Source organism: Carcharodon carcharias, chromosome 9 (genome assembly GCF_017639515.1).
Source record: "Carcharodon carcharias isolate sCarCar2 chromosome 9, sCarCar2.pri, whole genome shotgun sequence".
NCBI classification, from domain to species: Eukaryota; Metazoa; Chordata; class Chondrichthyes; order Lamniformes; family Lamnidae; genus Carcharodon; species Carcharodon carcharias.
In genome coordinates, this window is record NC_054475.1 from 148,341,773 (window position 1) to 148,368,504 (window position 26,732).

Consider the following 26,732-nt stretch of genomic DNA (forward strand, 5'->3'; position numbering starts at 1 on the left):
TTGAATGTCAAGGGGAGATGCTTGGGATTCTCTCTTGTTGGAGATGGTCATTGTCTATGATGCAAATGTTACTTGCCACTTGTCAGCCCAAGCCAGGATATTGTCCAGGCCTTGCTGCATTTGGACACGATCTGCTTCAGTATCTGAGGAATTGCTAATGATGCTGAATGTTGGGCAATCATCAATGAACATCTCCACTTCTGACCTTATGATGGAAGGAAGATCATTGATGAAGCAATTGAAGATGGCTGGGCCGAGGACACTACCCTGAGGAACTCCTGCAATTATGTCTCGAGACTGGGATGATTGACATCCAACAACCACAACCTAGCTTTGTGCTAGGCATGACTCTAACCAGCGGAGTGTTTTCCCACTAATTCCCATTGACTCCGGTTTTGCTAGGTCTCCTTGATGTTGCACTCAGTCAAATGCTGCCTTGATGTCAAGGGCAGTGACTCTCCCCTCACCTCTTGAGTTCAGCTCTTTTGTCCTTGTTTGGATCAAGGTTGTGATGAGGTCAGGAACTGAGTGGCCCTGGTGCAACCCAAAGTGAGCATCATTGTGTGGGTTTTTGCTGAGCAAGTGTCACTTGATAGCACTGTTGATGACCCCTTCCATTACCTTGCTTGATATTGAGAGTGGACTGATGGGGGCGCTAATTGCCTGGGTTGGATTTGTCCTTTTTGTGGACAGGATGTACCCGGGCAGTTTTCCACATTGCCTGATATGTACCAGTGTTGTAGCTGTACTGGAACAGCTGAGCTAAGGGTGCAGCAAATACTGGGGCGTAAATCTTCAGTACTATTGCAGGAATGTTGTTAGGGGCCCATAGCCTTTGCACTTTCCAGTGCTTTCAGTCATTTCTTGATTTTGCGTGGAGGGAATCGAATTGGCTAGAGACTTGCGTCTGTCATGTTGGGGATCATGGGAGGAGGCCGAGATGGATCACTCACTTGTCACTTCTGGCTGGAGATTGTTGCAAATGCTTTAACCTTCTCTTTTGCACTGATGTATAGGGCTCCCCCATCATTGAGGATGGGGATATTTGTGGCAAAAACAAAAATTGCTGGAAAAGCTCAGCAGGTCTGACAGCATCTGTGGAGAGAGAGACAGAGTTAACGTTTTGAGTCCGGATGACTCTTCAGATCCCTTATATTTGTGGAGCTGCCTCCTCCAGTGGGTTATTTAATTGTCCACTACCATTCATGACTGGATGTAGCAGGACTGCAAAGTTTAGGTCTGATCTGTTGGTTGTTCTATTGCATGCTGCTTTTGCTATTTGATGTGCAAGTAGTCCTGTGTTGTAGCTTCACCAGGTTGACACCTCATTTTTAGGTATGCCTGGTAACCCTCCTGGCATGCCCTCCTGCACTCTTCATGGAACCAGGGTTAATCCCCTGGCTTGATGGTAATGGTAGAGTGGGGGATATGCTGGGCTGTGAGGTTACAGATTGTGGTTGTACACAATTTTGCTGCTGCTGATGGCCCACAGCGCCTCGTGGATGCCCAGTTTTGAGTTATTAGATCTGTTCGAAACCTGTTGAAGAGTCACATTAGACTTGAAATGTTAACTCTGTTTCTCTGTCCATGGGTGCTGCCAGACCAGCTGAGCTTTGCCAGCACTTTCTGTTTTAATTCAAAATCTATCCCATTTAGCATAGTGGTAGTGCCATGTAACACGATGGAAGGCAACCTCATTTTGAAGATGGGACTCCATCTTCACAAGGACTGTGCGGTGGTTACTTCTATCAGTATTGCCGTGAACAGATGCATCTATGACAGGCAGGTTGTTGGGGACGAGGTCAAGTAGGTTTTTCCCCCTTGGTGGTTCTCTCACCACCTGCTGCAGACCCAGTCCAGCAGGACTCGGCCAGCTCGATCTGTAATGGTCCTATGAACCACCCTTGGTGATGCACATTGAAGCCCCCCCATCCAGAGTAAATTCTGTGCCCTTGCCACTCTCCGTGATTCCTCCAAATGGTTTTCAACATGGAGAAGTACTGATTCATCAGCTAAGGGGGTGGGGGTGGTGGGGTGAATGTGGTACATAGTAACTAGCAGGAGCTTTCCTTGCCCATGGTTGAACTGATGCCATGAGACTTCATGGGGTCCGGAGTTGATATTTAAAACTCCCAGGGCAACTCCTTCCCAACTGTATACCTTGTACCTCTTGTGGATCTATCCTGTTGGTGGGACAGGACATACCCAGGGATGGTCATGCTGGTGCCTGGGATATTGTCTGTAAGGTATGATTCTATGAGTATGATCTTGTCAGGCTACTTCTTGACTAATCTGTGGAACAGGTCTTCCAAATTTGGCCCAAGCCACCGAATGTTCATAAGCAGGACTTTGCCATTGTCATTTCCGGTGCTTGGGCCGATGGCATGTGATCTGTCCGGTCTCATTCCTTTTTGTGGACTTTGTAGCTGTTTTGTACAACTGAGTCACTTGCTAGGCCATTTCAGAGGGAATTTAAGAGTTAATCACATTGCTGTGGGCCTGGAGTACATGTAGGCCAGACCAGGTAAGGATGACAGATGACCTTCCCTAAAAGACATAGTGAACCAGATGGGTTTTTACAACAATTGATAGTTTCACGAGCATCATTACTGAGAATAGCTTTTTTTAATTCCATTTTTATTAACTGAATTTAAATTCCGCTGGCTGTCATGGTGGGATTTGTACTCGCATCGCCAGAGCCTCTAGATTACTAGTCTGGTGACATTACCATTATACCACTGCCTCCCCATTTAAAATTTAAATCACTGAAATATATAATTTTATGGTGGAATACAACCCAATCTACTTTCAGTGCAAGAAATGTAAATGTCTAAAATGTAAATGCCTGTAAGCCATTCAACACTGTAGACTTGTGTGTAATTGAAGTTTACCTTGCCAATATTGCCATGCGCTAAATAGCAGACTGCAGACAAATGATGGTTCATGAGATGATAATGCATGTTTGTGTTTTATACTTCTCCAAACTACTTGTAATCCTGTGTGCAAGGTGACTGATTCCTCACTGTGCTGCTGGTGTTGTAATAACTTTCATACCTGATCCCGCTCAGATCCCCTGATGGCCACAAAACACCTCGACCTCAGTACTTCAATGTCAGTTTGTTCCTTGGTTCTACCTTCAAGAAAAATGTGCCATGCAGTTTAGGTACAATGGAAGTGGGTGTCTTTGTGTGTGAAAGGACAGAGGTTGTGCACAATGCTTGAAATTATACCTTCCAGAGGAAGCAAGAGTTTCTAGCCCTATTTTTACCCTTTTTGATAACCCACGGGAAATGTACACTCAAGGTTCGCTTGTCCCTGAAAGCACATTTTTAGCCAAGTACAAGAGTTGGATGAATTTATTAATTCAGTTGACAAACATCAGTGCTTTCTGTGCTTTCACTGGAGGGTGACTTTTAGCCCTAAGTCAGATTTCCCGTCTTTGATCTACCCCTAGACCTTCGAACATTTCAACATCAGAGGGGACAGTGCTGTCCCTAGGGCTTTGTTATGCTTTTGTGTGCAATTCATCCACTTTTCTGGAGAGGGAAAATCTTTTAAGAGTGCCCCGTTACCAGTTATTTTGTTCCTTCACCACATATTTTACAAGACAAGCTCTGGGCTAGCTTTGCTTAAATTCTTGGTTTTTCTCAATGGCCAAAATATTCTCTCCTCCCCTGTGGAGAGTTTGGAGGCGGCATTTAATCAGGTGGGAGGGTTGCAGGTGGGGACCCTGCTACCCTACCAACCCCAACCCAATTAAGGCACATGGACGGCCTTCTTGTCCCACCACCAACTGAGGTCTATTAAGTGGGGAGTTCCTTGGGTGCTCCCAGGGGAGAATCTCACGTTCAAAGACGCTCAGTGCTTGATCGAGGGACCTGGTATTGGGAAGTTAAGGTGGGTTACTGAGAGCCACACCCCTGCCTTGTTATCAACCTCGGATGGGTGTTCTACTGGCAGCAGCCACCGCTTCCCTCGTGGTATAGAGCTGCTGGCCTCCGAATGGCCAGCAGCTCTTGGCGTGTGTGTCTTCTGCCCCCAGGGTCCTTGATCCCAGGGAAGGCCCGCTGCTGCTCTCTTAAGTGCCCGAGTGGCAGTTGAGGAGGCGGTCTTCCTGAAAAAAGCTGACACGGGGCTCTAGCTGGCTCACCAGTGGTGACCAAGATCCCCCATAACCTCCATAAGATTCTGGTTTGAGTCTGTAATCACAGGATTTGTGTCAGGCTGTGATTGCCGAGCTACAGCCTTAATCCAGGAGTCCTGATGATATCCTGAAAGTAGTCGGAGCTCTGAGATTAATTTGCAACCTTGCAATTGCTCCATTCTATTGATTAGCATTTTGAGTAATTATTGGGTATTATGGGAGGTTTTTTCATTTTTGCTGATGGCCTTGTGCACAATTGCCTTAAGGAAAAGATCTTGGGACACGTTATGCAATACTGTTGTTTAAAAAGTATTTTGTATATCTCGTCTGTGCATAAGAAGTCACTGTCCTGTTCAGCTTCGCACTTTAGTTTCAATTCTTCAGCACAATAGAGACAATTATCACCATTCCGTTAACTTAGCTTCTGTCTGAGTCATTTTTTTCTGGATCCTTTTAAGCTATTGAAGTATTTTTTTTGTGACATGCTGAAGGATGTAACCCTCGATTGTGACTGAGCCTGACACTAGTCAATTTAGAATGTGTTTTTTTTTAGACAGTAAATGTGTAACTTTTGACTCATTTACAAAAAATAAGAAAGTCTATGAGGAGCACTCTCTCTTTCCAATGCATCCAGCTCAATTCTCTTAAATTATCATCTAATTTTCTGCCTTCTGGAGAGCTGGACACATTACCACCTGAGCTGGTCCTGTGTCAATTTTTTATCCCAGATCTTATGCATTCGTTTTATAAGAGCATGGCCTGGAGCTAACTCAGAACTTAGACAATCCCGTTATTTTGCGTTGTTATCAGGAGTACATTTCGAGATTATCAGTACAATAACAACCTAGCTACTGTAGTCAGCATGATGGGCAAGTCCTGCCTGACCAACCTCCTTGATTTCTTTGCCAATCTAGTTTGCCACTTCTTCAATGTTAACCCTGTGACAATATGCACTACACTTTCATGAGGTATTACATAAAGTTCCACGCAAGCAATTATTGAAGCAGCTCAATAGTGTAGTAATTCAGGGCAAAACTTAAGAAGGGATAAGAAATTCACTAAAGAATATTGGTTGGAGGTGCTACTGTCAGGATGAATACCCTAGACCTTACTGTTGGGACCATTGCTGTTTCTAACTTATATCAATGGCTTAGATTCTGAAGCTCCATGTAAATTAGTTAAATTTGGAGACGATAACAAACTAGAAAGGAAGGTGACATCAGAGGAGACTGTCCGTAAACTACAGAATGAGCTAAACGAGGCAGAGTAGAAAAATGATAGCAGTTAAAATTTTATGGAGGCAAGCATGATGTGTTGTATATAGGAAGGCAAAATAGGCAGCGTGCATACTGCAGGAATGGTCTTGAAGTAGTTCAGGATAAAGTTCAGCGAAAGTCAGGAATCTTGGTGGATTCAACTCTTATGCAATGAATTCAGAGCAAAAATCAACAAAGCCAATAGAAGATTGAACTAAGTAGCTAAAACAGAATAGAAGTTAGAGGAAGCCATGATCAACCTGTACAGATCAAACCTTGAGTGCTGTATCCAGTTCTGATCCCTGAGAAACAGCAGATCTTCAGTGCAAGAGGGAGAGCACAGAAGAGCAATAAGGCATGAAAAGAGGTATCTGAAAGATGATCTTGATATACAATGTCCGCAGTTTGTATTGATATATAGTCTTTAATGTTATAACACATCCCAAGGCTCTTCAGAGGAGCAATATAAAACAAAATTTGACATCAGGCCATATAAGGAGTTATTAATAAAAACAAAAAAACTGCGGATGCTGGAAATCCAAAACAAAAACAGAATTACCTGGAAAAACTCAGCAGGTCTGGCAGCATCGGCGGAGAAGAAAAGAGTTGACGTTTCGAGTCCTCATGACCCTTCGACAGAACTAGTTCTGTCGAAGGGTCATGAGGACTCGAAACGTCAACTCTTTTCTTCTCCGCCGATGCTGCCAGACCTGCTGAGTTTTTCCAGGTAATTCTGTTTTTGTTAAGGAGTTATTAAGGCAGTTGACAAAAAGCTTGGTTAAAGAGGCAGATTTCAAGGAGCATCTTAAAGAAGGAAAGAGCATCAGTAATGGGAATTCGGGAGCTTTAGGCCCTAACAGCTGAAGGCATGACCACCAATGGTGTAAATTAGGAATGCTAAGAGGATAAAATTAGGGGAGAGAAGATATTCTGGAAGGTTGTGGAGTTAGAGGAGATTACAAAGATAAGGAAGGGTGAGGCCATGGAGGGCTTTGAAAACGAAAATGAGAATTTTAAAACTGAGGCATTGCTTAATTGGGAGCCAATGCAGGTCAGCGAGCAAAAGGGTGATGGATGAATGTGACTTGGTATGAGTTATGTAGTAGAGTTTTAGATGATTTCAAGTTTATGGAGAGTAGAATGTGGGAGGCTAGCCAGGAGTGTGTTAGAATAGTCAAATCTAGAGGGAATAAAGACACTGTTGAGGTTTTCAGTGCATGGGTTGAGGCAGGGCAGAGACTGGCAATGTTATGGAAGTGGAAATTGACTGTCTTAGTGATTGTGAATAGTCTAGTTCAGCCACAGAAAAGGTATGATAGTAAATAATATGAAAAGATGAATCTAGAATACTACTTTAGAATAGAATCATAGAATGGTGATAGCGCAAAAGGAGTCCAGTTGGCCCAACGTGTCTGTGCCGGCTCTTTACAAAGCAATTCAACTAGTCCAACTCTCCAACCCTTTCCCTGTAGCCCTGCAATTTTTTTTTCTTCAGATAATTATCCAATACTCCTTTGAAGTTCAGGATTGAATGTGCCTCCACCACATACTTGGGCAGTACATTCCAAATCCTAACCACTCGCTGAGTAAAAATATTTTTCCTTGTATTGCCTTTTGTTGTTTTGCCATTCACCTTAAACCATGTCCTCTGGTTCTTGACCTTTCTGCAAATGGGAATAATTTTTCCCTATTTACGCTGTCTATGCCCCTCATAATTTTGAACACCCTTATCAAATATCCTTTCAACCTTTTTCTTCTCCAAGAAGAACAGTCCTAGGGTCTCCAATCTGAAGTCCTTCATCCTTGGAACCATTCTTGGAACTCTTTCTGTACTCCCTTTAATGCCTTCACATCCTTTCTAAAGTAGAGCCGGAATTGGATACAATACTCTATTCTACCTGAGGCTGAACCAGTGTTTTATAAAGGTTCACCGAACTCTCCTGCTTTTTCCTCTATTTATAAAGTCAAAGATCTCCTATGCTTTATTACCTGTTTTCCCAATCTGCCCTGTCAGCTTCAGCAATTTGTGCACATAAACTCCCTCTGCCTCTGCACCCCATTTTATAATTGTGTCCTCTACTTTCTATTGTGTCTCCTCATTCTTCCTCCCAAAACATTTCAGTTCAAACTTCTCTGCAATAAATTTCATCTGCCACGTGTCTGCCCATTTCACCAAATCCCCTTGAAGTCTAACTCTGTCCTCCTTATAGTTCCCAATACTTCAAAGTTTTGTGTGATCTGCAAAATTTGAAATTGTGACCTGAATTCCCAAGTCTAGGTTATTAACATGGATCAAGAAAAACAGTGGTCCTAAGACTGATCCCTGGGGAACCTCAGTATATACCTTCCTCCATTCCAGAAAAACAACTGTTCACCATTACTCTGTTTCCTGTCACTTGGACAACTTCGTATCCATGCTGCCACTATCCCTTTCCATGGATTAACTTTGCTGATGATCCTGTTATGTAGCACGTCATCAAATGCTATTTGGAGCTCAATGTAAACCACATCAACTGCATCACCCTCATCAACACCCTCTACTACCTCATGAAGAAGCAAAATCAAGTTTGTTAAATACAGTTTGCCTTCTCTTTCATTATGACATTGGCAGTATCTTCTTCCTTAGTAAAGACGGATGCAAAATACTCATTTAGTACCTCAGCCATGCCCTCTGCCTCCCTGCATTAATCTCCTTTTTGGACCATAATCGTCCTCACTCCTTTTACCACTCTATTACAACTTATGTGCCTATAGAAGACTTTTGGATTCCCTTTTACGTTAACTGTTAGTATCTTCTCATACTCTCTCTTTGCTTCTCTTATTTCTTTTTTCACTCCCCCTTTAAATTTTCTATATTCAACCTGGTTCTTATTTGTATTATCAATCTGACATCTGTTATACGTTCCCCTTTTCTGTCTTCGGAAACATAGTACACACTAGAACTCTCGCCCTTCTCTTTCCCCATGCATTATTAGTATCCTAATCTACATTAGGATATTTGAAGTTCCCCATTGTAACTGGGTCATAGGCTCACAGAATAATTTATAGCACTGAAGAAGGCCATTTGGCCAGTCAGGTCCATACCGGCTCCCCGTGGAACAATCCAGTCAGTCCCATTCCCCGTTTTGGTCTCCGTAGCCTTCCAAGCTTATTTCCTTCAAGTGTACATACAATTTCCTTTTGAAATCATTGATTGTTTTCGCTTCCACCACACTCGCGGGAAGCCAGCTCCAGGTCATTACAACTCACTGCTTAAAAAAGTCCTTCCTCACATTCTCCCTGCATCTTTTGCATAAAATCATAAATCTGTGCCCCTTAATCCTTGCACCTTCAGCCCATGGGAAGAATTTTTCTTGTGTATCTTACCTAAGCCTGTGATAATCTTGTACACCTGGAGAATGACCCCAGCCTTTCCAACCTAACCTTGTAACTAAAACGACCCATTCCTGGAGCCATTCTGTTAAATCTCTTCTGCAATCTTGAGGAACACAACTGTCTACCACCTTCCAGTCCAAAAAAAACCCATCTACCATGACCCGCTGCTTTCTGTCCTTCAGCCAATTTTATATCCAAATTGGACACTAACCTTCCTATTCCATAACCTCAATTTTGTTAAGCAGCCTTTTATGATACCTTGTCAAACACTTTCTTTAAATCTATATAGACAACATCCACTGCATTCGTCAACCTTTCCCTGTTACTTCATCAAAAAAATCAATTAGATTGGCCAAGCATGATCTGCATTTTACTAATTCATGCTGGCTCTTCTTAATTAACTCAAACCCCTCAAAGTGCCTATTGATTTTCATTCATGATATTTGGATTCCAAAGCCTTACCTATCACTGATGTTAAGCTAACTGGCCCATTGTAGTTAGGACTGTCCCTACACCCTTTCTTGAATAAGGCTGCCCTATTTGCCACACTGTAATCCTCTGGCATCTCCCCCATAGCAAGGGAAGATTGAAAGATTAAGGCAAACACTTCCGCATCTCTACCCCACCATGTCCTTGAGCAACCTGGGATGCAAGCCATTGAGATCAGATGATTTAGCCAGCCTTTCCAGTACCATCCCCCTTTCAATTTTAACACTATCCATTGCCTCCACTATCTCCACTTCTAATGATATTTTGTCAGATTCCTTTTCCTTAGTAAACACCAATACAAAGAACACAAGTATTCTAGCCTGCCCAGCATTTCTCAGCATATATCATTCTTTGTCCCTAATAGGACCAACTCCACCTCTTACCAACCTTAGCTTCCAACCTGATAGTCGCCCAACCTCGGACGGCCCGCTTCTACCTCCTACCCAAAATCCACAAACAGGACTGTCCTGGCAGACCGATTGTGTCAGCCTGTTCCTGCCCCACAGAACTCATTTCTCGCTATCTTGACTCCCTTCTCTCTCCCCTTGTCCAGTCCCTTCCCACCTACATCCATGATTTCTCTGACACCTTACGTCACATGAGCAATTTCCAGTTCCCTGGCCCCAACCGCCTCCTCTTCACCATGGACGTCCAATCCCTCTACACCTCCATCCCCCACCAGGATGGTCTGAGGGCTCTCAGCTTCTTCCTCGAACAGAGGCCCGAACAATCCTCATCCACCACTACTCTCCTCCGTCTGGCTGAACGACCTCTCTGTCTCAATTTCTGGTGATAGACTGTCCACCAATATCCATTATAAGCCTACCGATTCCCACAGCTACTTCGACTACAGCTCCTCACACCCCACTTCCTGTAAGGACTCCATCCCATTCTCTCAGTTCCTTCGCCTCTGTCGCATCTGTTCTGATGATGCTACCTTCAAAAACAGTTCCTGTGACATGTCCTCCTTCCGTAACCGAGGTTTTCCACCCACGGTAGTTGACAGGGCCCTCAACCGTGTCCAGCCCTTCTTCCGCGCATCTGCCCTCACGCCTTCTCCTCCCTCCCAGAAACATGATAGGGTCCTACTTATCCTCACTTATCACACCGCATTCAAAGGATCATCCTCCGCCAACTCCAGCATGATGCCACCACCAAACGCATTTTCCCTTCACCACCCCCGGCGGCATTCCGTAGGGATCGTTCCCTCCGTCACACCCTGGTCCACTCCTCCATCACCCCCTACTCCTCAACGCCCACCTACGGCACCTCCCCATGCAAACGCAAAATATGCAACACCTGCCCCTTCACTTCCTCTCTCCTCACCGTCCAAGGGCCCAAATACTCCTTTCAAGTGAAGCAGCATTTCACTTGCATTTCCCCCAACTTAGTCTACTGTATTCATTGCTCCCAATGCGGTCTCCTCTACATTGGAGAGACCAAACGCAGACTCGGTGACCACTTTGCAGAACACCTTCGATCTGTCCGCAAGCATTACTCAGACCCCCCTGTCGCTTGCCATTTTAACACTCCACCCTGCTCTCTTGCCCACATGTCTGTCCTTGGCTTGCTACATTGTTCCAGTGAAGCTCAACGCAAACTAGAGGAACAGCACCTCATCTTCCGACTAGCCACTTTACAACCTTCCGGACTGAATATTGAATTCAACAACTTTAGATCTTGAACTCCCTCCTCCATCTCCGCCCCCTTTCTGTTTCTTCCCCCTCCCTTTTGTTTTTTCCAATGATTTATATGGATGTTTCTTTTCCCACCTATTTCCATTATTTTTAAATGTATTCCACCTATGGTTTATTTCACCCCACCCCCACTAGAGCTACCTTGCTTGTCCTGCTCTCCACTCTTAATTAGCACATTCTTTTAGATAATATCACCACCTTCAACACCTCTTTGTTCTTTTGTCTGTGACATCTTTTGGTTATATCCTCCTATCACTGCCTGCTTGTCCGAACAACGCACCCCCCCACCTTCCCAAACCAGCTTATATTTCACCCCTTTCCTATTTCTACTTAGTTCTGTTGAAGGGTCATGAGGACTCGAAATGTCAACTTTGCTCTTCTCCGCCGATGCTGCCAGACTTGCTGAGTTTTTCCAGGTATTTCTGTTTTTGTTTTCCACCTCTTACCACCTGCTTGCTATTTCGATGCTGGTAGAAGATTTTTGGGTTCCCTTTTATGTTGACTGCCATTCCATTTTTGTATTCTGTCTTGGCCAGTTTTAAGTTCTTCCTCAGCTCACCTCTCAACCTATTGTACTGTATTAGTACTGTTTTCACTTGAAGAATTCACCTGACATGCATCGTGTACCCTGCTTTTTTGTTTCATCATAATCTCTATCTCCCTCGTCATCCATTTTTGGCTTCCTTATCTTTCACGTGGTGAGCGGGATGGGAAAATTTGGAGCACGGCCACAAATCAGTTTCCTGCTGGAGTAAAAAAGGATTGCGAACTTCCCTTCCTGACTTTCGTGCCAGACCAGGTTGCCCACTGCGCCGAGTAGGGGAGCTGCATTTGCATCTCATGAATGCTCACCAAAAGCCCAGCTCACCAGAATCATGTTCACACTCCAAATCCAATGGCTGCACCAGAGTCTAATTAGACTGGTGTGAATCATGACTGTATATACGTGACGTGCCCCTAGCGACTTGCAACTTCGAGGTTTGTACGTGCAACATTCACCTACCTTGCACTGTGCTGCCCTCACGGCTGCTCCAACTCCGTGCCAAAGCTGCTCAGGCAAGACCAGCCGGAAGGGAAAGGGCTGGAAGGAACATGCTTGATTGGGTGGGGGTGGGGGGTGTGGTGGATGGGGTGGTGGCGGGAGGTGTTCGACTGGAGCCCGGGAGGGAAGGGGTGGACAGAGACACATGATTGACAGGGGTGAGGGTGAAAGGAAGAGGGGGCGTAAGTCTGAGGCAGCATGTAGTCAGGGCCAGAAAGCAAAGGCAGTCCTGGAGCATTCTGCACCATTCTACAAGGCCATGACTGGCACACATGTCTTGGTCCGAGTCCAGGGAGCAGGAGGACCTATCTGTGCTGTGTCAGTCGTGTACAGCATGGTGTGCAGGGTGTGGCCAGCCCCTCACACATTTGGGTCTTAGGGGTTGCTGCCTTGATACTGGGCAGCAGATGGTGCTGTCACAGTTGGGGGAGGCATCTGAGCCTGCAAGTGGGGAACTGATAAGTAAGAAGGAGGCACTCGATGGCCTCAAAGTGGGGGGGACAAGGTGGTGGCGCTTTGGTCTTGGTAGGTCACTGTGCATACAGCCTCAAGATGGGGAGGGGTGAGGTCGACTTGGGGCATCAGGACATCCACAGAAAACAGTTTGGGGAAGGACAGGGATATCTACATGAATTACGATGGGCCACAGAGTCAGAGGGGGAGGCAGGAAAGTGATCGGAGAGATGGTAACTTGCACATTATGCTCTTTCAGGACAATAGGAGGCACTAGGATGGTGAAGGGATGGGGGAAGGAGTGTGGGGGCTGGAAGCTGATCTCATTGTGGAAGCAGAACAGCACCATTTCGACAGCTGAGCAATGACACAGGGAAGGAGTCTGAGGGCTTGTGGGAGGAGTCGACTCCTGCACCTGTGGGCTGATTGAAGGGGCACCCTAGTAATTTCTTCTTAGGACCGCAGGCGCTGACCACCCTGACAACCTCTGCCCAAGCCTTGGTGGTGAGGCTGGTGAACCTCCACCCATCATGGGGTTAAGGAACCTCCTGCTGGTCCTCGACTGCCTGGAGGAGTGTCGCCAGTCCTTTGTTGCTGAACTTTGGCACACGTGGTTTGTCTCTTCTGGGTGCCATTCTGGTGCTTGCCACGACAAGCCCTGAACTGCACAGAGTGAAATGTTGTTTAAATATGGCGCCTGGAAATACGACCCGATGAGGTAATGGCAGGGCAGACGAATGCCAGCCCGCCCCGAGATGCGATGTGCTGCTCATTTGTGCATATATAATGAGGTGAAACACAGATGACCTAGCGCAGCAACCCCCGCCCCGGGCCAGCCACCGGTTGGTGGGAACCGTGCCGACTTTCCCACCTTCCACCGCACTTAAGTCTCCTGAACAGAGAATTCCGTCCTCTGACCCCAGTGTACCAGTTTTTACTCTAGTGGCGTCTGCCTCTTCCATTTCTTTGTTTTTCCTCTCTAATATTACCTTCTGTTTCCCAATCCCCACAGATTGAACTGTGAAAGTAAAGTAAGGAGACACAAGTTCAGACTCACAAAAGATAACTTCAGAACTTATAAGGGAAGATCTTCTTCACACAGATGGTGATCAACACTTGACCTGGACTCTTAGGTAGTACGGTGAAGGTGAAAGCCCTGCAATTATCTAAGACATAATTAGATGCAGTATTGGGTGGGTGTAGAATGTAAATAGCATGACTGGCTTTCCTGATCCATAAGTATGATCTTGTGAATTCTTGCAGCAGCTGTCCAGGTGGCAGTAAGCTCAGTGGTATGGAAGTAACCAATTATTAGTCTGTCTGAATTAGCTCTCAGTTTTTATTTCATTTTTAACATAACTGTAAGATGGTTTGATATTTCACTATACAATGTACAGCACTGCGCACGTAAGGTGCTGTATTAATGTTCAGTAAGACATACAGACAATGGTAATTATGGATTTTTTGCAAATGCAGCAAGCACCTTTCCCTTTGCATTCCAATCCCCCCCACCCCGACCCTGGTGATATAATGGTTCAGTTTTTAAGGGAAGTATAATCAGCTGAGGCTGAACTTTGTGATACAAATGATGCTTTTTAAGTTTATGATATTTTTCTTTTTCTTATTTGCATATTGCCTTCATTAGGAAAGTCCATAAATCTTTGTGGTTTGGACATGTAGCATTGTGCATGATCTGTGTTGAAATGGGGAAGTTTCTAATAAATGAATGACATTCAGTGCTTCAGTGTATGTCATTGCTAAAGTAATGCTCACCCTCGGGTTTTTAAGCATCCAAGAGGCTAAGTTGCTACATAGCACAATAGATTGCTTATTTCACACCCCTGGTTAGATATTTGATTACAGTGCAGATCAACTCCGAATAGAGAACATAAAGCAGTTTTCTAGGAAAAGCAACAGTTTGCCCAGAGGAAGTGATTACAAGGAGTCCGTCCATGAATCAACACAAGCTCAATACGGGAAGCCAGAATTTCATTTAATATAAATTTAGTCTATTTAAACCCTAAAATATACTTACTGGGAAGCGCCTTTTCCTGTAATGACTCATGCGACATTAGTGTTTCACAATTGCTGGTGGCCTTCTGGTGTCCCACACAAATCTCTTCATGACAGCCTGGGCAGTGAATGACAGGACCATCTCAGTTTAGCACAAATCAATCATCACCCCAATGACCACATATACTTTTTTCCCAGTGGTAGGGATCACTGGATACCATTGGGAAGAGATTTTATTTTCTCCCTTTCTAGAGCAATGGAACTGAAGTCGATCTTAACATTCCAATTAACACCAGGTTACTGAACTAGTAATCCAGAGGGTTTGTTTGTTTGTTTCGTATCTTCACACACACTTTTCCCTTTGGGGAATAGTGGGGAAGTATTTGAACGATTAGCAGGCTAATTATGAACATATAGTCATTTAGTACAACAGAATTTGAGTATTACTGAGAAAAGAGACATGCTGTCAAAGCTTTTCATCTTGCATTCATCAGGACAGATGCAAGAATGCCAAAAAAGGGAGCAATAATTTATACTGCATGAGAAAAGGGAGCTTGATTGGTTGGCAAGTCGGCTATGGTCGAGGCGTCGCCATGTAGAATGCGCTAAGGAGCTATTGATCCCCATGTTTTGTTTAATTCAAAATAGATGCAATGCCTGGACATGTTAGCATACTGTCTGTACTCAAACAGCAAAATTCAGAACATAATGTCTAATGTTAGATGTGGTTCCACGACTGGACACCGCGTGTTGAATAATCCCGAATATTTTTATTTGTTCATGTGACGTAGGCATCGCTGGCTAGGCCAGCATTTATAGCCATCCCTAATTGCCCTTAAGAAGGTGGTAGTGTGTTATCAGTGAATGTGCTATGAATTGCACGAACAACCAATTTAAAATTATCAGTCAAGTTTGCAATGTAGCCCACTTACGCTTGCTAGTAACAAAATGCATTTAAACACAGGGATTTGTTCTCTGCAGGCAAAACGAACATGTCCAGGCATTGTGCCTTTTTGAATTAAACAAAGCATGGGGGAACAGTTGTTCCCTGGTGCATTCGCCATGGCAATGCCTCAACCAATCAGACTTGACTTGCCAACCAATCAGCACCCTTTTCTCATGCAGCATAAATTGTTGCTCCCTTTGAAATTTGGCATTCTTGCATCTGTCCTGATGAGTGTAAGAAGAAAAGCTTCGGCAGCATGTCTTTTTTTTTCAACAACACTCAAATTATCAACCTGTTAATCTGTACAATGAATACCCCTTCCGTAGCCAAAAGTCCTGGGATGGGACTTGAATTTTTTAACTGGAGTAACTCTTTCAAGTACAAACATGTTTCCATCTGTTCCTATTCAGATGAAGTCACATTGCTTCATAGTTTGCCATTGTGAGATTTGAACTCTTGATACTCTTTTGAGTAAACCTGTTTCCATCTGTTTCAGATGAAGTTACATTGTTTCATAGTTTGCCATTGTGAGATTTGAACTCTTGATCTTGGGGTTACAAGCCCAGTACCATAACCACTTGGCTATTTAGGCCAAGCTGGGATGGGACTTGAACTCTTGATACTCTTTTGAGTAAACCTGTTTCCATCTGTTTCAGATGAAGTTACATTGTTTCATAGTTTGCCATTGTGAGATTTGAACTCTTGATCTGCGGGTTACAAACCCAGTACCATAACCACTTGGCTATTTAGGCCAAGCTGGGATGGGACTTGAACCTGGAGCTCAGAGACAGGGGTGCTAATTGCTGAGCCACTGGATCTCCTTATCCAGAGGCTATTAGTCCAGAACAGATGAGTTCAAATCCTATCTTGGAAGTTTGAGAATTTGAATTTAGTTTAAAAATATTGGAAATAAAAAGCTGCTATCATGTACAAGTTTAGGCATGATATTGTATTAATATAAAAGCCCAACAAGTTCCATAATCCCTTTTAAGGAAGGAAATCAGTTTCCTAATCCAGTCCCATGTACAATTTACAAATAACAACTTATAGGTTATAACCTGGAAATAGCTGAAGAGAGGCTTTTTAAAGCATTTGTCAAATGGGGTAGTGGGAAGAGGAAGTGGGAAAATCTAAAAATCAAGGATTTGCATAATTTCCTGTAAGTAAATGAGGTAAGATAAAGACTGGTAGGGGTGGGGCGGGTGGCGGGGACATGTGGAGTGAGGAGGAGAAGGCGAGGAAAAGAAGGGGGCCAGGGGCATGAAAGTATGCTGTTCACATGGGGGGAATAAAAGCTGTTTGCAAGTACTTGTCGTATGATAAATAGATGCTTGGAAAACTGCCAAGGCTATTTCACTTAAGTTTTAACATCTAAATTTCCACTAAGACTGAAGTGTGATGTGCCTCCAATTGGCAGAAACGCGAGGAAGTTTCCAGTAGGATATCATTAATAGACAGGTCTGGTTGGTCACCAGAACTAATCTGCCAGGCCATTGTCATTTTCCCTGACAGGTGTGGTGAGCTTGGCTGAATGGCGAATGCTGACCAGAGCAGCATGAGTGAAAGCCCATCAATGCTGATAGAGCAGAACATTTGTTTGAAAACCAATGTATTGTGTAAATTTGTTTTGAGTACTGTGTCTGAGGAGAGCTGACATCTTTCATATGCTGCACTTGTTCTGTTTGAAAGAAGTGTCAACACTCAGTAACCATTCCTACACTACAGCTAGTATAATAAATACTGTTGGCCAGCAAGAAGCAATTAGTACAATTTTATGTCATTGCTTCCACAAAGAGCGATTACTTCACTGCTTCCAAGTTAAGCTCTAATAAGTGGAACTAAATGCTGACCAATCCGTTTGTTTGCTTCAGCCATGAATTCTGTAGCACTTGCAGCAAGTAGGAAAGGGTAAAAAGCTAATAATGAGTTGCAGAATGTGTTACAAAGCTGCAACATAACTGGGGGAGGGATTCAAACTGATATTCTCCTAGTTAGCTGAACCCTGAGATTGTGTTAAAGTCTTCTGCTGAATTTGTGTATGTGTTAAGCCTATGAAATAACCTGATATCTTGGGAGGTTCTATGACACAAGGCACACATCACATTAGAGCTGTCATCCCTGAATAAATAAACTTCTCCATTTTCTTTAAAGTGAATAATACACTATGTAACTTAATAATTGGTCAGCGAATTACAAATAATCTAATGTTGGAGTTCAGCTGATCTGTACCTATTCATTGAATTTCACCTGTGTAGTCATGAAGTATAATTATTACTGATCGTAATATTTCCAACACAAAATACACGAACTTGTGAATTTCATCATCTCTAAGTTTGAAACAACTTACAATGGCAGAGGCAACTCGCATTCCCCTTCCAAAGCACTGGCCAATCCCTCAGCTGAATCAACTCTCACCTCCTCCCTCCACCCTCACTCCAGCCCTTTGTTCGCTCTAGAACTTTGCAGCTTTTCTCCCATTTCCTCCCACTCCAATGCCTACCCCCAAATCCTGGAGTTCCCTCCCAAACAACACTGTTGGTGTAGCTTCACCGCATGGACTGCTGCGGTTCAAAAGGATGGCTCACCAATACTTTCAGTGGCATTTCTGGATGACCAATAAAGGTGGCCTTGCCAGCCACACCCACATTCCAGGAGGGGAAATAATAGAAAAAAATCATAGGCCAAATATTCCAGTCTCTGTGTATTTCACTCCATCGAGACCCTGTGGAAGTCCCTACATACGACCATATGTATGAAATAGGAGCAGAAGTAGGCCATTCGGCCCCTCGAGCGTACTCCACCATTCAGTAAGATCATTGTTGATTTGTTTGTGTTTCAAGTTGTACATTCCCATCCACCCCCGATAACCTTTGATTCCCTTGCCTAACAAGAATCTGTCTACCTCTGCCTTAAAAATATTCAGTGACATCTGAATCTCCATGGGAATTGCTCAGGAACTTTCAACTTCTGAAGAACAGTGTCCCTGGTCCAATATTGATTCTGGAAGTGTTAGATAGTTTAAAACCCTCGTCTAATATCTGGGTAATTATGCAACCAACCCTCCCAATAACCTCCAACCCCACCAGCTACCCGCCCAACCTGACCCGACTAGTCTCTCGACCCCATCAAATTCCCTCCCAACCTGACCTGACTACACTTCCAACCCCCAACATCCCTGACTGCCCTCCTGACCAGCTGATGACTCTCCCCAATCTGACAACCCTTGTGACCTGGCCCATCTACCCCTACCCACTAACCCATCTCTGCATCACATCCATACCCCCCTACCAAAACCCCGCACTCACTTACCCCCTCACTATTCCACTGCCTCACCCACCTCAACTCCCTCACAAACCCCCAACCCACCTACCCATTCACTCGCTAGCACTCTTCCGTTAACATTCAGACTGGACACTTAAACTTATCATGTGGCAGCTAGTGCCGTAAAAAGGGGCATGTCTTGTCTTCCTCTGACACTACTACAATTTAATGGAGTCCTTCAAGGAATGCTGCACTCTGTGTATTTCTGGAACATCCGAGTTCAGAAGACCCCATTAGAAAAGTGGAGCAGTGTCGGGTCAGGGAAATTTACATATGCAGCAGCAATCCAAAAATGAATGAGAAGATTCAGGCCCACCTTCCCACCTACACACGACCATTTAGCTTAAACGCTGCCCTGCTCCCCTCAAAGCCACCATTATCAGTTACCAAATGGCAATCACTTGCAAAGGTCTTTATTCCTCCACTTGTGAATGCCATGCTCCACTTATTTCCCCTCTTTCTTCACCTTTAACTTGACCATGCTACTGATGTAGTACCCACCTGTTATGACCGATGCAGTTGGTAAAGCGAAGTGATTTAAAATTCCCAGAGGGACACTTTAAACAACTGTCCTAACCTATAATATTAAGTGTTATGTTTGAGATGCGACTTTAAATTTGGGAATCAGACCACCAGTTCTCAAGGTTTTACGTTAAACTAAGTGAAACATTTTATTAACTTACACAGGTTAAAATATACGTACACATGACTTAACAAATTTCCAAACTAATCTCCATTAAGGCAACAACAACCCATAGACTTAACCAAACACCAAGCAAAGCATTTTCATCTTACGAATTCAAAACCTATGGAGCCAGTTGGAGGCTTGCAGCTGCCTTTTGATCTCACGTTGCTTCTGCTCTGTACACCCGATAACTACTGAAGTTATACCTACCACCACTGATTGATTGAATTCAAATTCTCATTGCCTCACTAGCCTCTTTGAACTTGACCTTTTAACAATGAAACCCCTTTCATAGTACCAATTTTATTAGTGATATAAACATATTCCTTGGTAGCTGCCAGATAGGCATCAAGTTTTCAACCCACTTCTTGAATGCTCTATTCAGAAAATACAAATGCACACTATCTTTCTTCCATATCAAAACTAGTGCACATCAAAGCACCCAGACTAGCTGGTTTTAATCCAATTAAGACGCATGCCCGCAGACTAAACCTCTATTTTAAAAGAAAAGTATTTTCCGAAGTATTATATACATTAATAGCTTCATGACGCCACCACTAACCTGCCTTGAGGTTCTTCACTATGCCTTTGCCTCTCAGTACCATGTTTACCTCTCCCACCACCCCTGTTTGACTCCAGTCAGTCTGCCTTCCACACTAAAACTGCTCTATCAAAGTCACCTGTGATAACCTCTGCATGGGTGCTCATGGCATAATGTCCCTTGCCCTGAGCTTTCCTACAGTGTTCGACACAGCTGACTATGCTCTCTTTCTCTGCGCCACTTTTTCTCTGTAGATCATTGGAATTGCCCTTGTGTAGTTGCGCTGAGTGCAAGCAACACATCTCCAGCAATAGCTTCTTCTACATCCTCAAATGGTCACCTGAGTTCCCTAAAAGATTCCTCCTTGCTTCCCTTCTTTAATGTGCCACCCCTTGCTGACTTGTTTAAGTACAGAATCAGTTTCTATCTGTATGCTGGAAATATCCAGTTCTATCTCTCGACCTCAGAACCAAATCTGTGCTGGCAGATGGTGCCTTGCAGTGTGATAGATGGAGAAATCGAAAGTTGGGAAAGCCAAAGTAATTAGTTTCAGTGGCCACCAAAATTTTACTTCCCTTACATTTAACTCCAAGCTCCTCCTGCTTCTTGGGTGATTGTTGAAGCTGTGTGTGACTGCTGTTTCTTACCCAGCCTAACCTGAGCTTTAAATTCCAAATCCAATCCATCATAAAGACTGCTTACTTTCATTGTCACAATAATCCCTGCCTTGGACTATCGCTCAACAATCCCCCACCCCACCACCAAGTTAATTTTCTCCTCTGTTACTCTGTGACAGCAAGACTAATTTTAGTATCCCTACTGCTATCTTGGCCAAAGTCAGTTAATTCAGCCATAACACTGTTCAGAAGTGTCTAAATCAGATCATCACTTAAAAACTTAAGAATGCTAGAAATAGAAGCAGGACTGGGTCATCTGGCCCTTTGAGCCTGCGCTGCCATTCAATAAGATCATGGCTAAACTTCAACATCAACTCCACTTTCCCACCCTATCCCCACATTCCTTGAATCCGTTAGTGCTCAAAATTTTGTCAGAATTGTATATACTCATTAAGTGAGCATCTACAGCCAACTGGGGTAGAGAATTCCAAAGATTCTCAATCCTCTGAGTGAAATTTCTCCTAATCTCAGATCTAAATGGCTGACTGCTTTTCCTGAGATTTCCTAGCTCTAGATTCTCTAGCATCTTCTCTGTCAAGCCTCTTAAGAATTGAATGTGTTTCATTGAGAGCACCCTCATTCTTCTGAACTCTAGAGAATATAGGCCCATTTTGCTCAATCTCTGTTAATGGGATAGACATCTCATCCCAGGATTCAATCTAGTGGACCTTCATTTCACTCCTTCTAAGGCAAGTATTTTCTTCCTTAGATTAGGAGACCAAAACTGTACACAGTATTCCAGATGTTGTCTTTCCAAAACCCTATACAGCTGTAGCAAGATCTTCATACTCTTATGGCCCAACCCTCTTGCAATAAAGTCTAAACATATCATTTAACATCCTAATAGCTTGCTTTTTAGTTTCTTTTGATTCATGTACAAGCATAAAACCCATCAACGTTTCTATCTCCCCAGTTCTGATGAAGAGTCATATTAGAGTTGAAACGTTAACTCTGTTTCTCTCTCCATAGATGCTGCCAGACCTGCTGAATTTTTTCAGCATTTTCTGTTTTTATTTTAGGTTTCCAGCATCCACAGTATTTTGCTTTTAAAAACATTTAGTAGTCTTACACCTTTTAAAAAATATTCTGTTTTCCGTTCTTTATACCAAAGTGGATAATTTCACAGTTCCCTCTATTGTTCTCCACCTGCCAGTTTCTTGCCTATCTCTCTTAACAATCTATGTAATTTTGCAGCCTCTGTGTATGTATCTCACAGCTTGTTTTCCTATTTGGCTGTGTATCATCTGGAAACCTGGATATTTTGTACTCAGTCTCCTCATCTAAGACAGTGATGTAGATTATAAGTATTGAAGCCAAGAATGATCCTTGTGGCATTCGACTAATTACCTGCCATTCCGAAAATGACCAGTTTATTCCTACTGTTTGATTTCTGTCCAGTAAAATCCTCAGTCCATACTAATATATTATCTCTCAATTCCATTAACCCTAATCTTATAATAGCTTCTTGTATGGCACCTTATTGAATGTCCTATTGAAAGTCCAAATAAATTACATCTACTGGTTCCCCATTATCTACCCTGCTGGCTACTAATAGATTTGTCAAACACGATCTCACTTTCATAAAGTCTTATTGATTTTGCCTAACCATATTATGATTTTGCAAGTGGCCTGTTACCACATCCTTAAACATTGCTTGACATTATCCAAGAAGGCAGGATAGACAGCCAGTTTAAATATTTCAATGCAACAATTTCACACTTGTGATATAAATAACACTGAATACATTTCAACTGAAGGAAAAGGATTTTTTTTTTCATTCATAGGATGTGGGCATCATTGGCTAGGCCAGCATTTATTGCCCATCCCTAATTGCCCTTGAGAAGGTGGTGGTGAGCTGCCGTCTTGAACCGCTGCAGTCCATGTGGTGTACGCACACCCACAGAGCAGTTGGGGAGCAGGATTTTAACCCAGCAACAGTGAAGGAATGGTGATGTATTTCCAAGTCAGAATGGTGAGTGGCTTGGAGGGGAACTTCCAGGTGGTAGTGTTCCCATGTATCTGCTGCCCTTATCCTTCTAGATGATAGTGGTCGTGGGTTTGGAAGGTGCTTTCTAAGTAGGCTTGGTGCGTTCCTGCAGTTCAACTTGTAGATGGTACACACTTCAGTCACTGTGCGTCAGTGGTGGAGGGAGTGAATATTTGTGGATGGGTTGCCAATCAAGCAGGCTGCTTTGTCCTGGATGATGTCAAACCTCTTGAGTGTTGTTGGAGCTGCACTCATCCAGGCAAATGGAGAGAACGCCATCACACTCCTCACTTATGCCTTATAGATGGTGGACAGGCTTTGGGGAGTCAGGAAGTAATTACTTGTTGCACGATTCCGAGCCTCTGACCTGCTCTTGTAGTCACAGTATTTATATGATGAGTGGTGTTCAGTTTCTGATCAATGGTAACACCCAGGATGTTGATAGTGGGGGATTCAGGGATGATAATGCCATTGAGCGTCATGGGGTGATGGTTAGATTCTTTTTTTGTTGGAGATAGTCATTGCCTGGCACTTGTGTGGCATGAGTATATCGTGTCACCTGTCAGCCCAAACCTGGATATTGTCCAGGTCTTGCTGCATTTGGGCATGCACTGCTTCAGTATCTGAGGAGTTGTGAATGGTGCTGAACATTGTGCAATCATCAGCAAACATCCTCACTTTTGACCTTATAATGGAAGGAAGGTCATTGATGAAGCAGCTGGAGATGGTTGGGCCTAGGACCCTGAAGAACACCTGCAGTGATGTGCTGGAAGTGAGATGATGGACTTCCGACAGCCACAACCATCTTTTTTCCTGCTAGGTATGACGCCAACCAGTGGAGAGCTTTCCCCCTAATTCCATTGACTCCAGTTTTGCTAGGGCTCCTTGATGCCACACTGGTCAAATGCTGCCTCGATGGTAAGGGCAGTCACTGTCAGCTCACCTCTGAGTTCAGCTATTTTGTCTATGTTTAAACCAAGGCCATAATGAGGTCAGGAGCTGAGTGGCCCTGGTGGAACCCATACTGAGCATCAGTGAGCAGGTTATTGCTGAGCAAGTATTGCTTGATAGCACTGTTGATGACCCCTTCCATCACTTTACTGATGAGAGTAAACTGATGGGATGGTAATTGGCCGGGTTGGATGTGTTCTGCTTTTTGTGTACAGGACACACTTGGGCAATTTTCCACATTGCTGGTAGATGCCAGTGTTGTAGCTGTACTGGAACAGCTTGGCTAGGGGGTGTGGTAAACTTTGGAGCACAAGCCTTCAGTACCATTGCTGGTATGTTGTCAGGGCCCATAACCTTTGCAGCATTCAGTGCCTTCAGCTGTTTCTTGCTGTCACGTGGAGTGAATCGAATTGGCTGAAGACTAGCATCTGTGATCCTGGGCACCTTCGGGGGAGGCCGAGATGGATTATCCACTCAGCACTTCTGGTTGAAGATTGCTTCAAAGTTTACAGCCTTATCTTTTGCACTGATATGCTGGGCTCCTCCATCATTGAGGATGGGGATATTTGTGGAGCCGCCTCCCCTGAATTGTTCAATTGTTCAGCATCATTCATAGCTGGATGTGGCAGGAATGCAGAGCTTAGATCTGATCCGTTGGTTGTGGGAGCGCTTAGCCCTTTCTATCACTTGTTGCTTATGCTGTTTAGCACGCAAATAGTCCTGTCTTGTAGTTTCAGCAGGTTGACACCTCATTTTTAGGTACGTCTAGTGCTGCACCTGGCATGCCCTCTTGCACTCTACATTGAATGAGGGTTGATCCCTGGACTTGGTAATAATGGCAGAGTAGGGGATATGCCGGGCCATGAGGTTACAGATTGTGTTTGAGTACAATTCTGCTGCTGCTGATGGCCCACAGTGCCTCATGGTTGCCTAGTTTTGAGTTGCTAGTTCTGTTCAAAATCTGTCCCGTATAGCACGGTGGTGGTGCCACACAACACAATGGAGGGTATCCTCAGTGTGAAGACGGGACTTAGTCTCCACAAGGACTGTGCGTTGGTCACTCTTAATGTCATGGACAGATGCATGTGCGGCTGGCAGGCTGGTGAGGATGAGGTCAGGAATGTTTTTCCACTCTTGTTGGTCCCCCCACCACCTGCTGCAGACCCAGCCCAGCAGCTATGTCCTTTAGGACTCGGCCAGCTCAGTCAGTAGTGGTGCCACCGAGCCAGTCTTGGTGTTGGACACTGAAGCTCCCCCCTCCGCCCCATCTCCCCATCCCCTATAATCCCCTCCCCCCCCATAATCCCCTCCCCCACTATTCCCAGAGTACATTCTGCACCTTTGGCACCCTCAGTGCTTCCTGCAAGTAGTGCAGAACATAGCGAGGTACTGCTTCATTAGCTGAGGAGGGGGGTGCAGTATGTAGTGATCAGCAGGAGGTTTCCTTGCCCATGTTTGACCTGATGTCATGGGACTTCATGGGGCCTAGAGGACTCCCAGGGCAACTGTATTCCAATGTGCCGCTACCTCTGCTGGTTTTGTCCTGCCATTGGAACAAGGCACAGATTTCTATTGCATTCAAATTTCACCATCTGCCATTGTGGGTTTTGAACCTGGTTTCTCAGATCTGGATTAATGGTATAGTGACGATACCACTGCACTTCCACCTCCCCATACAGCAAATTGAGCTCTAATTATCTGTTATAAAGTTGATTGAACTGTGTTTAAATTGTAGAGAATGTGGTTTAGTAGTTTGAGGTTTTATATTAATATCTTGTAGCAGTATATTTTATGGTAGGAATATTCCTACACATTATTACTTAGAATGGAAGAACACAGGTGACTAGTTGATTGATGAGGAGAATTTGCCTGACATAGAAGTGCTAAGCTTCTTTTAATTAACAACATCACTACCGTATAGTAGTGGATCCATGAAGTTGGCAGCACAATTACTCGTAACCCTGTTTCCAATCCTCGGTCATACAGCTGATCTCCACCACTTTCCTTGACTACCTCTATGCCCCTGAAAACATATCTTTTTAACCAAGCATCACAGAATTGTTACAGTCAACCCTTCTAACCCTACCGCCATTAGTTCCTTAATGCCTTTTATCTTTTTTTCCTGTATTAAAAGCATTATGTAAATGCAAGTTAGTGTCCTAAGGGTTCTTGTGTGTCTGACATGTTATCTTGTCAGGTCCCTTGCTACTCTGCTTGATGCTATGGTCTCAGGATCCTCTGTCACTCTGTCCTGCCTGCTTGTCACTGCAATGCCAAGGCTTTCTGTCACATACAGGCTTCCTCTCTACAGATTGCTACTGGCCCCATCCTCCTTGCATGTCACTGTTGTTCAGTGCTCCATGTCAGTGTAACATGCCTACCACTGTCAATTCTGGGTTTCCTGCAGTTCTGACCTTCCTGCCTGCTGTTGTAGCCCTAATCGTAGGCTTTCCTGCCGCTCATTCTTGCGAGTGTTACACTTCACAAGTTAGTTGAACCTTTGCTTGTGATGCTGCATGGAAATGTTTTACGGTGGTAAAATCTAAAAGGGAGCAAGCTCAAGGATAAGTATCGTTTTTTTCATGCTAGTCACAATGTTGTGGGGCAAATGATGAAGGCTTAGTCACCTGTTGTAAGGTTCCTGCAGAAAATGAGGGAATAACAAGAAACTTCTTAAACATGATAAAAATAACTTTCAAGGTGACCTCTAAAGAATGGGAAATGTATAATAATGAGTGACCAGATGGCTTCAACCAGTATACTGAAAAACCTATTTGAATAACGTATTATAAAAATGCACGGGAAACTATGAACTCATTTATTATCATCAGTAATTAGAGCAGAGACAAGTGTTGGCTCTTCAGGGTTGAACAGGTCTATTTGCCTGCATCAAGTATAAGGTTTTTCTAATCTACATACGAGTCTGTACCCATTTCAGCAGCGAGCTGCAAAACAAAAGTGTGCAGAGCTTTGCGGTGGCGTTGCCCATTGCTTCAGTTAGAAAGTGAGAAGGTGACAGTTACTGGTTTTCGGCCAATTTCTGCTCCTTCCAGTTTGCCTTTCATTGGTTACCCTCCAACTAGTTTTATTCCTCATAAGCTCAACAAAATAATACAAACTACAAAAGCCCTAGTATGTTTGTTCAATATGCTGTC